This window comes from Cebidichthys violaceus, unplaced genomic scaffold (assembly GCF_023349555.1).
Source record: "Cebidichthys violaceus isolate CVI_PGR_0920_01 unplaced genomic scaffold, fCebVio1.0.p SCAF_14, whole genome shotgun sequence".
Taxonomy (NCBI): domain Eukaryota; kingdom Metazoa; phylum Chordata; class Actinopteri; order Perciformes; family Stichaeidae; genus Cebidichthys; species Cebidichthys violaceus.
In genome coordinates, this window is record NW_027176307.1 from 5,713,085 (window position 1) to 5,724,995 (window position 11,911).

Sequence of the window (11,911 nt, forward strand, 5' to 3'; positions counted from 1 at the left end):
GTTATTCTAATGTTTTTTATTATTATTATTATTATTATTATTATTATTATTATTAGGGCCCGAGCACCGACGTAGTCGGAGCGGAGGATCTATTGTTATTCTAATGTTTTTTATTATTATTATTATTATTATCGTACCAGTTTCATCGCAAAAAGGAGGTGCTTGGGATACTGGGAATCTTTTGAAATTTGGCACAAAATTCAATCGTGGTGAAAATTCCAGTATTATTGGGGTGTCCAGCTGCGGCATGACATTTTGGCTCGATAGCGCCCCCTACAGAGTAGCCCCAACTTTGGGTTTCACCTAGCTGTATGAAATTTGGTAGGTATGTGGAACGTGATGGGATGTACAAAAAAGTCAAAAGGAGGTATATCCTAAACCAAACAGGAAGTCGGCCATTTTCAATTTGATGACGTTTTTGGACCGTTTCAAGGCACCGTACTTTAACGAACTCCTCGTAGAGATTAAACCCGATTGCCTTCAGATTTGGTCAGTATGCTCTTGAGACCTTGGCAGTGAAACAATACTCAAAGATCAAAAAGTTATCGAACTATGTGTCCGTGGCGTGGCGGCAAAAAAACACCATTCGCCATGAAACAGGAAGTTGTTGTAACTCGGCTGTACATTGCCTAATCTGCTCCAAATTTCTCAGATGTCATAACATCCTGACCCTGAACACATGTATATGACAATTTTGAATCATAGTAATAGCGCCACCTAGTGGCAACTGGAAGTTGTACGTTTTGTACTTTGACATCCTGCTCCTCACAGATTATTCCGATCCCTCTAAAGTTTTGTCAGAAAAGCCTTAAGATGTTGATAATGCTTCATTGTAAAGATTGTAAGAAGTTATCGAAGGGCGGCGACGTGGCGGCTCGGCGAACTTCGATCCTTCGCCATGAACGAATAAACTGATGTAACTCGACTCCGCATCATCAGATCTTTACCAGATTTCACATGTTTGATTAAACTCCAAGCCTGAAGACATCTGCAAGCCAATTTTGAATCATAGTCATAGCGCCACCTACTGGCAACAGTAAGTTAAAGTCTTTATACTTTGGCTTGTTTCTCTTAGTTGGAAAATCAGATCAACATCAAATTTGTTCCACACAAATGTAAGAAGTTCATAATGCCAGTTCTCTAAGCTTTTGATGTTTCGTCGAACGCCGTTGCCGTGGTAACGCAGTCTTCGCCGTGAAAAACGATGGTCATTTGGAGAGGTTAAAAAAGCTCGAAACACAAGCAAACTTGACACACAGATCACAAGGCCAAAATGTAGTTCTATAATATGATTTTATTCAATCAGAGTGTTAAATCGGCTCAATAGCGCCCCCTACAAAATTTCGACGAAGCAGCCCTCGCAGTACGTTTCACATAGATTAACAAAATTTGGTAGGCACATGTATCACATGTGGACTTAAATAAAAGTCTCTTGGGGCCATGCCCTAAACCCAACCGGAAGTCAGCCATTTTGAATTTAGTCTGAATTTCTAGTGTTGTTTTTGCAATTTCCAGGCGCTCTACTTTAACGAACTCCTCCTAGGGAACTAATCAGATCAACTTAGAATTTGGTCAGAACAATCTAAAGACCTTTGTGATTAAAAGTTACTCAAAGCTTGTTGTTTTGTGAAATGCCGTTGCCGTGGCGATGCATTCCTCGCCATGAAAAACAAAGGTGTTTTTGAGGGGCTAAAAATACTCAAAACAAAATCAAACTTGTCACACACATTTAAAATCCTGAATGTAGTTATCTGATGTGATTTTAATGCTTCAGAGTGGCAACTCAGCTCGATAGCGCCCCCTACAATATTTCAACGATGCAGCCCTCGCAGTACGTTTCACCTAGATGTATGAAATTAAGTAAGCAGGTGTATCACATGTAGACTTTAAAAAAAGTCTTAGGGGTCCATGCTCTAAACCCAACCGGAAGTCAGCCAATTTGAATTTTGTATGAATTTCTTGTGGTTTTATTTCCCTTTCCAGGTGCTGCACTACGAACTCCTCCTAGGGAAATAATCCAATCAGCTTAGAATTTGGTCAGAACAACCTAAAGACCTTAACGATTAAAAGTTACTAAAAGCTTGATGTTTCATCGGATAACATGGACTTGGTGTCGCGGCAATTTTACATGATTCGCCATCATCCATCAAGCTTTTGTAACTCAACCTTACTTTGTCAAAACTGCCCCAAACTTGACATGCTTGATTGCTGTCGTGATTTTAGGACTTCTGCATGCCAATATTAACTCATAGTCATAGCGCCACCTACTGGCAACCACAGACGTAAACAGAATTCTATAATAACAGCACCCAAACAGGGTTTGTGGGCCCACCATGAGAAAAAGACTTCTCTGATCTAAATATGTGCAAACTAAGATGCTTGGAGAACAAAAGTTAATCAACAGTGTTTTTCAAACCATGTCAGTGGGCATTAGTATAAATGATCAGTCCAGACCTTCTACATGAGAATCAGGTTAAATGTTACAATGAATGCTTCACACTACAATCTAAAGTTACAGAAGAGCTTAAAATGAAAACAGTGTTAAATTAAAGTGTTCAAGTAAAAGCAAATTACACTACTGTTCTGTTAACTTTCATGTGAGTCCAAATACAATCAGCAGGACACTGCACCCAGTAAACTGACAAGTCTGTTATGTTACAAACACTGAAGCGCATTCACGCAAATTCATTTTCTTAATGATCTTAACAGGCTTACATTTCTGATTGCATCGGAGTAAACTCAAAACATTTGAGGCATAATGCCTGGCAACATGATCTTGCTACGCTGCTGGTCGATGCAGAAATATCATCTAACTCGTGCACGCAGTGAATGATGGTCACAGAAATGCATGACCGCGTCAACCAGAGTCCTGCCGGTATCCTCGACATGCGCGTAGTTGCGAGGGCCCGATCAATGCTGCTTGCAGCTTTAATTATTATTATTAGGGCCCGAGCACCGACGTAGTCGGAGCGGAGGACCTATTGTTATTCTAATGTTTTTTATTTATTAGGGCCCGAGCACCGACGTAGTCGGAGCGGAGGACCTATTGTTATTCTAATGTTTTTTATTATTATTATTATTATTATTAGGGCCCGAACACCGATGTAGTCGGAGCGGAGGACCTATTGTTATTCTAATGTTTTTTATTATTATTATTATTATTATTATTATTATTATTATTATTATTATCGTACCAGTTTCATCGCAAAAAGGAGGTGCTTGGGATACTGGGAATCTTTTGAAATTTGGCACAAAATTCAATCATGGTGAAAATTCCAGTATTATTGGGGTGTCCAGCTGCGGCATGACATTTTGGCTCGATAGCGCCCCCTACAGATTAGCCCCAACTTTGGGTTTCACCTAGCTGTATGAAATTTGGTAGGTATGTGGAACGTGATGGGACGTACAAAAAAGTCAAAAGGAGGTATATCCTAAACCAAACAGGAAGTCGGCCATTTTGAATTTTATGACGTTTTTGGACCGTTTCAAGGCACCGTACTTTAACGAACTCCTCCTAGAGATTAAACCCGATTGCCTTCAGATTTGGTAAGTATGCTCTTGAGACCTTGGCAGTGAAACGATACTCAAAGATCAAAAAGTTATCGAACTATGTGTCCGTGGCGTGGCGGCAAAAAAACACCATTCGCCATGAAACAGGAAGTTGTTGTAACTCGGCTGTACATTGCCTAATCTGCTCCAAATTTCTCATATGTCATAACATCCTGACCCTGAACACATGTATATGACAATTTTGAATCATAGTAATAGCGCCACCTAGTGGCAACAGGAAGTCATAGGTTGTGTACTTTGACACCCTACTGCTCACAGATTAATCGGATCCCTCTCAAATTTTGTCACAAAAGCCTTAAGACCTTGATAATGCTTCATTGTGAAAATTGTAGGAAGTTGTCGAAGCGTGGCGACGTGGCGGCTCTGCGAATTTCGATCCTTCGCCATGAACGAATAAACTGATGTAACTCGACTCCGCATCATCAGATCTTTACCAGATTTCACATGTTTGATTAAACTCCAGGCCTGAAGACATCTGCAAGCCAATTTTGAATCATAGTCATAGCGCCACCTACTGGCAACAGTAAGTTAAAGTCTTTATACTTTGGCTTGTTTCTCTTAGTTGGAAAATCAGATCAACATCAAATTTGTTCCACACAAATGTAAGAAGTTCATAATGCCAGTTCTCTAAGCTTTTGATGTTTCGTCGAACGCCGTTGCCGTGGTAACGCAGTCTTCGCCGTGAAAAACAATGGTCATTTCAGAGGTTAAAAAAGCTCGAAACACAAGCAAACTTGACACACAGATCACAAGGCCAAAATGTAGTTCTATAATATGATTTTATTCAATCAGAGTGTTAAGTCGGCTCAATAGCGCCCCCTACAAAATTTCGACGAAGCAGCCCTCGCAGTACGTTTCACATAGATTAACAAAATTTGGTAGGCACATGTATCACATGTGGACTTAAATAAAAGTCTCTTGGGGCCATGCCCTAAACCCAACCGGAAGTCAGCCATTTTGAATTTAGTCTGAATTTCTAGTGTCGTTTTTTCAATTTCCAGGCGCTCTACTTTAACGAACTCCTCCTAGGGAATTAATCAAATCAACTTCAAATTTGGTCAGTACAATCTAAAGATCTTTGTGATGAAAAGTTACTCAAAGGTTGTTGTTTCGTGAAAGGCCGTTGCCGTGGCGACGCATTCTTCGCCACGAAAAACAAAAGTGTTTTTGAGGGGCTAAAAATGCTCAAAACGTAACCAAAGTTGTCAAACACATTTAAAATCCTGAATATAGTTATCTGATGTGATTTTAATGCTTCAGTGCGGCAAGTTGGCTCGATAGCGCCCCCTACAATTTTTTGACGATGCAGCCCTCGCAGTACGTTTCACCTAGCTGTATAAAATTTGGTAAGCAGATGTATCACATGTAGACTTACCAAAAAGTCTTAGGGGTCCATGCTCTAAACCCAACCGGAAGTCAGCCATTTTGAATTTTGTATGAATTTCTCCTGTTTTTTTCCATTTCCATGTGCTGTACTCCGAACTCCTCCTAGGGAATTAATCCGATCAACTTAGAATTTGGTCAGAACAATCTAAAGACCGTAGCAATTAAAAGTTTAGAATTCATCAAACATGGACTTGGTGTAGCGGCCATTTTACATGGTTCGCCATCATCCACCAAGCTGTTGTAACTCAACTGTACTTTGACAAAACTGTCTCAAACTTGATATGCTTGATTACCGTCATGATTTTAGGACTTTTGCATGCCAATATTAACTCATAGTCATAGCGCCACCTACTGGCAACCACGGACGTAAGCAGGATTCTATAATTACAGCGGCCCAAACACTGAACTTAATAAAAGGGTTTGTGGTCACACCATGAGAAAAAGACTTCTCTGATCTAAATATGTGCAAACTAAGATGCTTGGAGAGCAAAAGTTAGACAACAGTGGTTCTCAAACCATGTCAGTGGGCATTAGTATAAATGATCTGTCCAGAGCTTCTACATGAGAATCAGGTTAAATGTTATAATGAATGCTTCACACTACAATCTAAAGTTACAGAAGAGCTTAAAATGAAAACAGTGTTAAATTGAAGTGTTCAAGTAAAAGCAAATGACACTGCTGTTCTGTTAACTTTCATGTGAGTCCAAATACAATCAGCAGGACACTGCACCCAGTAAACTGACAAGTCTGTTATGTTACAAACACTGAAGCGCATTCACGCACATTCATTTTCTTAATGATCTTAACAGGCTTACATTTATGATTGCATCGGAGTAAACTCAAAACATTTGAGGCATAATGCCTGGCAACATGATCTTGCTACGCTGCTGGTCGATGCAGAAATATCATCTAACTCGTGCACGCAGTGTATGACGGTCACAGAAATGCATGACCGCGTCAACCAGAGTCCTGCTGGTATCCTCGACGTGCGCGTAGTTGCAAGGGCCCGATCAATGCTGCTTGCAGCTTTAATTATTATTATTTGTCCTCTAAAATCGCATTTTTCAAGGCTTCATCATACTCAAAAACTCCCCAAATTTGGCAGGTGGATCAGGACTGCGTGAAAATTTGAGATTTTATGGGTCGCATGCTCATGTATGACAAAATGGCTCACTAGCGCCCCCTACAGTTTCACAGGCCACGGCCTTCACCCAACATGTCTGATTAACATGAACTTTGACACACATATTCAGCTCCATCTGCTCTACAATCATTACACTCAAAATTTAGCTCCGCCCATTCAGATTTCCACCATTTTCATTTTTGTGAAAAACACATTTTTGCAAACTGCTCCTAAACGCTGTGTCAGATTGCTACCAAATTTGTTGTGGATCATTATTCATTCAATTTCATCAAAACTCTCCCAAAAGTTTTTTGATAACTTATCGCGTTATCAAGTTATGGGCCAATGAACTTATCAGGGGCGTGGCTCTGTACATCAATCAACCTCACTTTAAAACCACTGTGCCTATCATCACAAAATTTGAGTCAAATGTCCACATAGCAATCTGTAACGTACCCTCACATTTTCATTTCCTTCAGCCGCAAGGGGACGCTACAGTAGTTAGCTCTTTTTGGCCATTTTTTTCGTTTTCAGGCTTTGTATTTTCACAAACTCCTCCTACAGTATTTATGCGATCGGCTTCAAATTTGGTCAGCACGATCTTAAGACTTTTATAATGAAAAGTTATCAAAATCATGAGTTTTCATGCAACAACCTTGGCGTGGCGTGGCATCCATTTTGGTCAATTTTTCATGAAAACTGAAGTTGTTGTAACTCCAAGGTACATTGTCAAATCTGCCCAAAATTTCTTATGCAGGATGCTAGTCCAGGCCTAAAAACATTCCCATTCCTCAATTTTCACATAATCATAGCGCCACCTACTGGCAAAGGGAAATGACAAGTTTTACACTTTGATGTACTCCGCCTAGCCATTTCACCAGATCAACCTCACATTCTAGAAAGAAAGCCTTTAGACATTGATGATAGTTCATCATGAATATTGTGAGGTTTCGTATAACTCTGTTGCCGTGGCAACGCTTTGTTCGCCATGAAAAAGCAAGCTGATTTTTCTGTGATTTGGGATACTCAAAAACTCATGAAACTTTGTACATATGTCGTAGGTGATGAAATTAAAGATCTCATGTGGATTTTTGGCTTGGTCGTTATAAATTGTCTCAATAGCGCCCCCTGCAGATTTTCAACAAAGCAGCCCCAGCGCCTCGTTTAACCTACATGTATGAAATTTGGTTGGCACATGTATCCTATGGAGACTTACAAAAAAGTCTCTTGGGACCATGCTCTAAAATCAACCAAAAGTCGTCCATTTTGATTTTTATGTGAATTTTCCCTCAATTTCTAGTTGCTATACTTTAACGAACTCCTCCTAGGGACTTTGTCAGAGCCACTTCACATTTGGACAGTACAATCCAAAGACCTTTGTGATTAAAGTTATCAAAAGCTTTATGTTTGATGGAATGGCGTAGCTGTGGCGTGGCGTTAATTTTATGCGACTCCCATTAAACTACGTTTTCAGGCTTTGAATTTTGACAAACTCCTCCTACAGAGTTTATGCGATCAACATCAAATTTGGTCAGGACAATTTAAAGACCTTTGTGATGAAAATGTATCAAAATGGTGAGTTTTCATTGAACGACCTTGACATGGCGTGCGCCCACTTCGCTCACATTTTGTGCCATTCGCTATGAAAGAGGGAGTTGTTGTAACTCAGAGGTACATTGTCCAATCTGCCCAAAATTTGTTATGCATAATGCTATTTCAGGCTTGAGCACATTTCCCTGCCAAAATGTTCTCAAAGTCATAGCGCCACCTACTGGCAAAAGGAAATGACACGTTTTATACTTTGATGTACTCCTCCTAGCCAGTTGATCTGATGGACCTCACATTTTCTGAGGAAAGCCTTGAGACATTGATGATACTTCATCATGAATTTTGTGAGTTTTCGTTAAAGTATGTTGCCATGGCAACGCATTATTCACCGTGAAATGGAAGCTCAGTTTTCTGTGGCTTAGGATGAACAAATAGTCATGGAACTTTGCACATGTGTCAAAGGTGATAAACATAAATAACTAATATGGGGTTTTGCCTTTTCTTTTAGAAATTGCCTTGACAGCGCCCCCTACCAATATTCAAAAGAGCAGCCCCAGCGGTACATTTCACCTAGATGTATGAAATTTCGTAGACACATGTAACACATTGAGACTTAAAAAAAAGTTTCTTGAGACTATGCTTTAAATTATACTGGAAGTCTGCTATTTTGATTTTTGTTTGAATTTTCCATTCATTTTTGATCATTTCTAGGCGCTATACTTTAACAAACTCCTCCTAGGGAATTTTGCGGATCCAATTCAAATTTGGTCAGTACTATCTAAAGACCTTTGTGATTAAAAGTTATCAAATTCTTTACGTTTGATTGAATGGTGTAGCCGTGGTGTGGCGGCCATTTTACGTGACTCCACATGAAACAGCAAGCTGATGTATCTCCACTGGACTTGTTCAAATCTGTCCCAAACTTGCCATGCTTGATACCAGTTATGGCCTGAGGATGTCTACAAGCCAATTTTCCATATAAGTCAAAGCGCCACCTCATGGCGAAAGGAAATCTGCGTTATTTGACAAACAATATCCGATTCACATGTAATTTACATGATGTTGTCTACACTTGATATAGACCCTAAAAGAGCACTTGTTGTAGAGCAACATAATGCATGTTTGCATGTGTTCTCTAGCGCCACATAGTGGATTCAGGAACTAGTAGAATATTGGTGTAGCCCTAATTCAGACATCAGGATATAAATAGTTTTCTAAAACCAAGTTAAAACTGTACAAGTATGGGTAAAAATAGATATGGGTGGATAAAATGTATTTCAATAAGAGACTCATAAGCTTTACAGTTCAAAAGTTGCAGTTCATGCAAATGAGCATAGTTTGTTTGATAAGTACACGATTCAGAACGTGTGTTCTCCCTAACAGCCTAACTTGTGTAGCAGTATGATATGTCAATCTTTGTTTTGACTTTGTTTAATTGGCTTGTCCTGAAACTAACAGCCAATCCAAGCCCATTCTCATGTAGAGGGGTGGGGCTTAGTCGTATGCGGCCAGGTTCAGTGTGTTGGAGAAATGGAGAAGCGAATTATCACCATCAAGTGAATAGTGACTATTGTGAGAGTGCAATAATGTTCATAACTTAATGGCTGAAGACCAGTTATCCTATGGTTTGGACTGTTGTGATGTACAAGAGGTAAATACGAGTTTGTGAATTGTTTTCTATACTGTGACTAAATGTTATAGTGTAAAACAAGTTGTGTTACTAATCGCGATTAGCCGTTAGCATTAGTATAATAACCGTTAGCTTTGCTTTCATACTGTTAGCTCTGCTTTTATACTGTTAGCTGTGCATTTGAAACCAGTTGTTAAGCCCCAGCCTATTTTTAGGCCTCAGCTCGAAAATAGCATACCCATACTACAATGAGTGTAGTGTTGCAACTGTAAGGGCTATTTTAATACGTTTGGTAATAAAATAACCCTAACACTTGTGAGATGTGTTTATATGTGTAAATATCAGTAGATATGTTACTGGTTAAGAGTAAATTAAGATGGCACACAGCACAAATTGAAAATTCTAACTTTTGCCTGAAAAAAAAAGCAATTTCAGGATATTTTTTTTTAGAAATCATGTAGATCCAAGCTTTCAAGCTGTCCCAGATCATAGAACTATATGTCTCTATTCACATTTTCACTTAGATAAAGTGAAGCATTCATAAGCTAGAGAGGATACAGTACAGAAATTTCAGGCGAGGATTCCAATATTTACACGTTGCACAATGTGTGTTATTTTAACTTTATGATGTACCAAACTATATATTTCACTTGTATATATCACTAATGGTGTTCACTACATCTAAATAGAGCAGTTTGGGCTTTATTTGAAGGCCCTAAGCCCTTTCTAAGCTCTTTCTAAGTCTCTGTGTTCATTCAACTTTTTTCAGATCCAGCCCTCTCTCTCTGTTCAGGGCTGCAGCTCAGCCCCCCTTTCTCCGATTTTCGCCATTGAGCCCTCCTATAAGCCAATAGAATTGCAGGGAATTGAAAGTTAGATGATTGACAGCACTAATAGCCAGTCAGAATAAAAAACGTCCCATCTGATGTCAGATCTGAAATCCAATGTGCTGAGACTACATCCCTCCCCAGAAGCCGACCAGTATCAGAGAGACACGAATCGAACGGATTCACACGGAGCACATGCAGCTGGACATACAGAGACGTGGAAGTACGGAAATATTTAATTTTTTTGCTGTGATTCGACCAAAAGTGAGTACAATATTCGATAAAGCTGTGTGACTTTTTTGTGCTTGATGCTGAATATCTCTGCGATGGTTTACCGGGGAGAGAAATGGAGGATATCTCCGTAATCTGCGTCAAGCGGACATGCTTTTTCATGCAGCATTTTCGTAGCTAGCACGTAGCAGCTGTTTTCTCTGGTCAGGTCCAGTGGTATTGAGTTATGATTTATGATATTTTGTTATTTGTTTGCTTGGCTGATGGGAGTTGTGGCTTGGTTCATGTTGTTCCCAAGTTTCTGATGTTTTTCCAGAACTATAACATCATTATATTCGTTCTTCGTTGGTTCTTTGGCAGTCACTTTGTACACTAAACTCTGTACGTTTTATGTACACTTGCGTCCAAATGGGGGACCTAGGGGCTTAAGCTATTGCTAGATCACCATGAAGTAGTGTATGGACTTGTTGCTTAGATGATTTATTTGATTCAGGAGACGGACGTTGGACTGTGACTAAATGTTACAGTGTAAAACAAGTTGTGTTGCTAATCGCGATTAGCCGTTAGCATTAGCATACTAATCGCTAGCTTTGCTTTCATACTGTTAGCTGTGCATTTGAAACCAGTTGTTAAGACAAGCTATTGCTAGATCACCATGAAGTAGTGTATGGACTTGTTGCTTAGATGATTTATTTGATTCAGGAGACGGACGTTTGACTGTACGAGAGAATCGGGAATGCTCATTTGGATAGATTTATTTGTAACTTGGGATACTCAACTCATGGAACTTTGTACATATGTCATAGGTGATGCAAATACAGATTTCATGTGGATTTTTGGCTTGGCCGTTATAAATTGCCTCGATAGTGCCCCCTGCAAATCTTCAACAAAGCAGCCCCAGCCCCATGTATGAAATTTAGTAGGCACATGTACCACATGTAGATTTAAAAAAAGTCTCTTGAGACTATGCTGTAAACCATACTGGAAGTCTGGTCTGATCTTTGTGTGCATTTTCCATTCATTTTTGACCATTTCTAGGTGCTATACTTTAACAAACTCCTCCTAGGGAGTTTTTCAGATCCACTACAATCTAAAGACCTTTGTGATTAAAAGTTATCAAAAGCTTTACGTTTGATTGAATGGTGTAGCCGTGGTGTGGCGGCCATTTTACGTGACTCCACATGAAACAGCAAGCTGATGTATCTCCACTGGACTTGTTCAAATCTGTCCCAAACTTGCCATGCTTCGTAACAGTCATGGCTTGAGGATGTCTACAAGCCAATTTTCCATCTAAGTCAAAGCGCCACCTAATGGCGAAAGGAAATCAGCGTTATTTGACAAACGATATCCGATTCACATGAAAGTTACATGATGTTGTCTACACTTGATATAGAGCAACATAAATTATGTTGACGCACGTTGTTTAGCGCCACACAGTGGTCGCAGGAAGTGGTGGACTATTTGCAAAGCACAATTTCCAGGGTCAAATACTCCAAGCAGGAAAAAAACGTCTAACTCGTGGTCGCGTTATCTGATGGTCGCAGACATTCTTGGCCGTGTAAGCTGAGGTCTCGTAAGTACCCTCGACGTACGCAA